This window comes from Otolemur garnettii, unplaced genomic scaffold (genome assembly GCF_000181295.1).
Source record: "Otolemur garnettii isolate 467f Iridium unplaced genomic scaffold, OtoGar3 scaffold00027, whole genome shotgun sequence".
In the NCBI taxonomy this organism is placed as follows: domain Eukaryota; kingdom Metazoa; phylum Chordata; class Mammalia; order Primates; family Galagidae; genus Otolemur; species Otolemur garnettii.
In genome coordinates this window covers 14,867,713-14,875,348 of record NW_003852422.1, presented here as the reverse complement: position 1 = coordinate 14,875,348, position 7,636 = coordinate 14,867,713, and positions in this window count along the sequence as shown.

The window sequence follows — 7,636 nt, the reverse complement described above, 5'->3', positions numbered from 1 at the left end:
GTAAAATGTTTTGAAGAACAGTAGCAAAATTATAGAGAACTTAAAAGAAAATGTGAAAAAAAGTTAAAGGCTTAACTTAGATGACTGTTACTCCTATATTTCTACATTTATCTTTGGACGTAGGTTTTTTAAATTATTTTTTAAACAAAGTTTCTATTCATAGACCCCTAAAAGACAAAGTAATAATGTTTTCTCAATATCATATTAAGTTCAGTTGACGCAAACATTTTTGTAGGTCATAATTATTCCACAGTAATGTACTTCCCAAAAGAAAAGTATTGCATGGTATTCAAAATATAGTTATTTTTTCATAATGACTATATTTGTCAAGGAACTTAAACCTTTCAAATTATTGACCAGTGCATTATTTTCTTGGGCATTTGGGAGTAAGTTCATCATAGGAAATTAGCCTTAATAGCTAATTAGACACACCTTCCCAAAGGTCAGTGAAGGTCTGCTTCACTGTAAATAGGCTACTGATCACTAATACACCTTTAGTGCTAAAATAAATCTCGACTGGTCATTCAAAAAACATAGTAAGAACATATATAAGCATTCTTTTTTTAAGCCAGTAAAACACCTCATGAGTCTATTGAAGAGTCATCTAACAAATTTGCTTTGTGCTATAGGGCTTCCAGGAGTGTCCCAAAGGAGGAGATATAACTTAAGTTTTGGAATTTGGGAAGAAAAGTTCATCCTATAAAATTAGTTTTAATAGTATGACCTTAGAATCAACAGTGATGATTTGCTAGCATCAAAATAAAATTGTATTATAATATTATGAATGGGTGCTGTTTAAAATTTTTAAAAAATGAATTTAAATACCTTTAAAATTACATTTGGAATCAATAAATATTGTTGGATAAATGCATCAGTGCTGCCCTGTGGTGTTGGAGATACCATGTTAAGGACTGAAAAGCCAGTGACAGATAAGACCATGTGGTCATGTCCCTTATAAAATTTGTCTTTTGCCAAGGAAAAGAGATGGTAAAAAATTCATAAGTCATTTATTGGAAGGGTAGTAGGGTACTCTGAAGGTAGCTAATAGAATAGGTGGGCTTCTCCAGATGTCTGTTGGATTTACTCTGAGGATGTTAAATATAAGCTAAAACCTGCAAGATGAGGACGAGTGAAGAAATACCATTATTTTACTCTCGTGTTTCTCGGTTTAGGTGATATTTCAAAATGTTTTAGATTAAATTTTAAATTGCTAATTTTTTATTTGTTTGCATCATTTTATTTTTAGGTTGAGTTACCATTTAACTTACTTAGTAATGCTAAAAGCTTAGTAGCACTTACCAGTTATTTGAATTCATTAACTAAACATGATAAAATGTATTTCATATCTGAAGCTTGATATTCTTTCTAAATAAATATATATTACACAAAGTTATCTGTTATTACAAATTCACGAAAGAAAAGGAAAGGAATAAAATGTAATAGTAACTATTCTATGGGCAGTGCCTGTGGCTCAAAGGAGTAGGGCGCCGTGGCCGGAGGTGGCGGGTTCAAACCCAACCCCGGCCAAAAACTGCAAAAAAATAAAAAGTAACTATTGTATAGCAAGCCTATCCTAGGAACCATAGCATGAAGAAAAAAGGCACAATAACAAATATTATTATTTTTCTGAATATGTAACATTCATATGTAAATATGATAGATATATTATGAAGTTGTACTATAATATATGGATATATGGTAGAAATATTATTCCATTTTTAAAGGCACAGGGTAAATACTGGTCATAGATCACACAGCTAGGAGGAGTAAACAGGCCCAAGGAAATGAGAACCAAATTTCCATTTCCACTTACACACTCTGCTACATGCAGGGAAGTTTCACTTTATGCATGGCTCTGTACTGCTTGATAAGAAATTACGGGCTAGTTACAAATCTATTATTCTGCACATTATTCTACTTATTATTACAATTGTCTTTGTATCACCAATATTTAATTCATTTTATCAATAATTAGAAAGTGCAGAGTACATGGTGGGTCCTGAGCACAAAAGTAATCTAAGCCCTTATGTCCACGGGAATTCACAATTTAGAGAGAGAGTCAGACATCGAATGAATATATACACAGTTCAGGAATGAGCAAGAACATTTCTATTTAATCTTATTCAATCTTGAAAAAACATGAGCTAAAACAGAGAGGTATTGATATCACATTAATTTTAAAAGAGTAATTCATGCCTTTCCTATTGCCATGCATTTTGTAAATTACATAAATGGACAGTGTGGCCACAGGGTATAGGAAATCAGAAAGTTAAGGAGAACTTACATTAGGGCCAAAAATCAGAGTGAATTATCGAATTCTTCGTTAAAAATAGTTAGAGTAGCTAGAATTTTTAGTTAAAATTTCTATTGAGAAAAAGATTGGGAATGTAGCTTCTCCCCATTCCCCACCAAAGAAACAATTAAGAAAAGAAAAAAAGATGAACATTAATCTGAGAGTGGCAATGTGCTATTACCAACATCTGGGGCTGATGGGGAAATTCCCTAATACAACATGTATGGATCCAATTAACAATCATAATTAGACGCCATCATTCATTCATTTATTACTAAATGTTTACCATAAGCCAGACATTTCTTTCTTGAAGGAAAGTGAGTAATAGGATTCAGTTTTTTATCTCTTTTTCTGACTGTAGCTTCCAAAAACATCGTGTTTATGTCAAGCAGAAAACTGGGCAGTTGGTCCTTTCTGAGTTGGCCAATGCAGGTACAGTCATTTTCAACGTCCCAGAGATGCCATACTTCCCAAAATTTAAGGGCAAATAGTTGAATACTCTTTAACTATATTCAAGCATTGCAAGGGGAGAGAAGAGGTAAAAAATATACCCTCATGTGAAAGCTGAAATATCAGAAATAGGCGAGTGGAAAGAAAGCACTTGGCATTTTGAGGTTTTTCTTCTCTAATTCATCTCTTCATAAAACAAGCAATAGAAGATAATGTTTCCATCCAACAAAGTTTAAGAAATTATCTTCTTGCTAGTCTAATTTAGTCTTGTGCTGTATTATAAGTAAGGCCACATAGCCTAGCTGTACCATTTACAAATAAAAATCCTTTTACCTGTAATGAAAGGCTTGCTCAATTCTGGCAACACCCAAGTGGATATGTGCAGGGAAAAGGGGAATGTATACACCCCGATTGTACCACCTCTCAAGAGATGGATTCTAAGTCTAGAATAAGTGAACATATAAAAATGCTCTTGTGTAATGCTTCTGCTCAGGACGCCGAAAACTTCAAGAGAATACCCCTTCAAACTAACAACGAAAGAAAAAGCCAGATAATCTACAAATCTGTAACTTTTTACCGAGCCCACGAGGAAGATAACAAGTCAACCAAGTAAGCTGAATTTAGAGGGACAATTCTCTCCAGTGAGAAACGGGAGGGGGGAACGACTTGTTTCACCAGAGACAGAGAATAGAAGAGAGATGTGGATGCCATACAAACAGTATGAAAAAAATTGGCTGAAATTGTAGCATGTATTGAAAAAGCACGTGTGGGCTAGCGAGTCAGGTTAGAGGAGCAAGAATCCTCAGACCCAAGGGGGGGGTTTATATTTGCTTTCTACGTTTCTTGCACAGGAGTCCACAGATGTTCATTACAAAGAGAGGGGTATAACGGGACACTGAAGTGACCTCCATGGGTGGCATCCGTCTGTAGTAGGTAACCAACTGCTGCTCAGGTACAAACAAGATCCTGCGAAATATCATCCATGTCTGCTGAGAAGCAAAAGCCTTAAAATCCTGGGATGTCAGCAGCACTCACTCAACCGCCAGGGCTAAGGATAAAATTAATTTGTTCTGTAAAGGAATGGAAGCCAAAAATGCCTTTGTCTTTGGTTGCATGACAATAACAGTCTCTTATATTCAGGACACAGGCCAAGGCCACCTGTGTCTGGACGAGGGGTCCATGTAATAACCTTTTGTATCTGCAGGGAGCACAGAAACCAATAGTGGGCTCGGAATTCTGCACCAGTACCAAACGGGTCAGCTACCACTGACAGGAACACTCTCCTGCCCAAGACCAATCACAGATACATGTATGAGGATGCTGAGGAAAACCATGCCCAATGGACGTGTGCGCAGAAGCTGCCTAAAAGTTGCAGGCAGGTGTTAGAAACCTGACCGGGAGAATAGAAATGTCCAGTCGGCCTCCACAGCAAACCTCGCTGGAGAAGTAAGACTAGCCTATGGGCGGACAGGCTCTGTAACACAGGCGTGCAGAGACTGCTGGGGGCTGCGTGGAGCAGGAAAGCTGAGATACACCCTCCAAAATGCCCAGCCCCAATCCAGCCCAAGGGGAGAGCAGCCGGTTGCTGGAGGCATCTGAAGTCAGTAGTGAACTGAACCTAACACGACCAGCAATGAATCCCAGACCCCAATCAATGCCTGGTTCTATCGTTCTATTGAATTTCAGCTCTTTCCTATATGCCTGGCTGATTTTAATATTCGTCATTGATATTTAGTTTTCAGCAATTTGATTATGATATGCTACTGAGGTTTTCTTTTTCTTTAATTCTGCTTAGATTTTTGCTAATATTCTTGGATGTATGGGTAAATGATTTCTATTTTAATAAGTTCTCCATTATTTACTATTCAAATATATATATATGTATATTTTATTTTTAAAATTTTTTTGTGTACTTTACTTTCTCTCTTTTACTCCTGGGAATCCAATTTTAAGAACATTGGGCTGCAAAGTATTGTACAACAGATATGACCTTTTCTGTATTTTTAAACTCTTTTTAAACTTTTTTATTTCAGTTTGCATTGACCAAACTTCAAGTACACTAGTTCTAAACAGTCTCTCGCGCTGTCTCCCAATAAATTTTTAATATTTAATCTATATTTCTCACGTCCAGCATTTCTATATATGGGTATTTTTAGCATTACACACGTCTGCTGGAATGACTGTCTCTTCACGTATGGAATCCACTTCTTGCTAGTCTAATGAACCTTTGGTATTTTTAAAATCATTGTTGTTTGAAATCACTTTCATATAATTTCTACAAGTCTCTTCTGGTTCTGCTTCTATAGTGTATCCTCTATCTTTCCTGTATGCCATATTTTCTATTTTTGTGTGTGTGTATGTTTGGCAATTTCTGATTAGGTGCTAGAGTTTTCATGCAAAAAAACAGAGATATGCACTAATATTTATTTCCTGCACATCTCTTCTTTTGTCAGGCTCTGGGGGTGGAAGGAAGGTTAATTTGATCTGTAGTTTATCTGGATGTGGCCTTTGTTGTCCGTTTAGTTTAATTCTGTTCACCATTAACTTCTGATGTTTAGAGAACTAGACCAAGACTTTCCCAGCAGCAAGGCTTGGGTTTAAGAGGTGGTGGGATCAGTTGGTGGGACCACACCCATGGTGCATCTTACAAGGGTACCTGTGAAATTTACTAGGTGTAGAATATACATGTCTTAACACAATCACTAAGAAAATGCCGTGCAGGCTATGTTGACCGGTTTGATGAAAGCATTTCAGATTGTGTGTACAACTAGCACATTGTACTCTGTGATTACATTAATGTACACAGCTATGATTTAATACAAAAAAAAAAAAAGAAGTGGCGGGATCCAGAAATCGGCCTGGGCTTCAGAGCTCATCCACTTTGTTTCTTTTGCTTCGATTTTTCCCTAGTTTGTTATGGTAGAAGCCGATATCATAAATTTGATATCTTTATTCCCTTATAAAATGGGTGTTTAATGCTCACGAGTAATGAGAAATATAAATTAAAAAACCTTATATCATTTGCTCCTATTCCCTACCTATTGTCTTCTTTTATGTTGCTCTTTTTTGGCCAGTTTGTGGCAAAAACAGCACACATTTGTTGCTGGTATACACTCATAAAACCTGTCTCCCGGAAAATTGGGCAATCTAATTCAAAGCCTGTAGAAATGAAGACTTCTGCCCTAGCAATTACACCCCCAGAAGTTTTTATTCTGAGGAAATAATTACATAGCTGTCCAAAGAGATTCGTAAAACAACGTTTATTAAGCAATGTTTCTATGAGTAAAAAATGGAAACAAATATCAAACAAAAAACCGCAGAGGAATTGATTTCATAAATTTTGGTTTAGTTCTTCAAAGGAACGTAGCACAAAAAGAAAAGCAAAGATTCAGGTGGCTATGAATTGATGTCAAATAATCAGGATTTGCTGCTCATTCAAAAGAGCCAATTTCAAAGCAGCCTGTGTAATACTCACATCCTCCTGAGAAGAGGAGGAACGTCAAAACCTTGAGTAGTCTATGCCATGGTAGTCTCACAATGTTTCCATATTTTAGAATATTTTATCTTCAATAAAATATGTTGCTGTAATATTTATTTATTTATTTATTTGAGACAGTCTCACTATGTCACCCTCCATAGAGTGCCATGGTGTCACAGCTTACAGCAACCTCAAACTCTTGAGCTTAAGTGATTCTCTTGCCTCAGCCTTCCAAGTAGCTGGGACTCCAGGAACCCACCACAATGCCCAGCTATTTTTTGTAGCAGTTGTCATTGTTGTTCAGCTGGCCAGGGCTAAGTTCAAACCCTCCACCCTTGGTGTATGTGGCTGATTCCATAACTCCTGTGCTATGGGTGCAGAGCCTATAATGATTAATTTCAACTATAATAGAAAGAAAGCATTAGGACTCTGGAAAAAAAATCTCTTTGCTTCTTTATTCAGGCTTACCTCTCTTGTGCTTTCTGTTTTAGTTTGAATAGTTTCTTTTCACTAGATATTTGTAATCTATGTGTTTAGTAGAAAGTGCCAACTAGTGCTTATTAAATGGTGACCCCTAAGTTATTCTTCAGCCTCCAGTAGCATATGCAACTAGTCTCTCTCCCATTCTGTATTCCATCACTCTGCTTGAGAGTCGGACTATACCAAAGCCCCATTTCCTTTGAGAAGAATTTGAAATTGCGACTGCTGGTTTCCCTTATGAAGCTGTAAGGGTGAGCTGTGAATGATGCAGTAAAAATTACCCAGGTCTAGCGCATGTCAGTATCACCACAAATTTGTAAATTGCAACATGAAAATATAGATCATTAACCTTATAAATAAATTTTTGAGGATTTTTTTCAAGGGAAATAAATATATGCAAATATAATATTTAAAATTAATTAATTATAGTAGCAACCCCCCCCCGAATTAACTAATTGTTCAACAGTTGGTAAATAATAATATTTTGGCATGCAGAAGATAGAAACCAAATCTATCAAATTTCAAGAATAATTTCCAGAATATTTAGTGAAATGAGAGCCTGGTCATGATAGTGTTAAGCTGTAAAAGCTGTTAAATTGTAAAATGTTATATTTACAATATAATAAAAATAAAAGACAAAATACATGGCTAAGCCCAATGCACTCTAGTCATTAAAAGTGCTACGATTTAACTGCTGATATTGTAGTCAACTTTATTATTTCACTAAATTTTACTTTTCCATTTTTTAAGTTAAGAACATACATCAGAAGTATCTTTAAAAAGTATTTAATTGAAGTAAATGTTATACAAGTCACAAGTATAAAGATCAATATATATATATATGTTTTGCACTGTGACGATGTCGTGTAACTCAGATCAGGAAACGGTATTGACAGCACCACACAAGCCCTCTGCCACTCACTACGTATTATTGG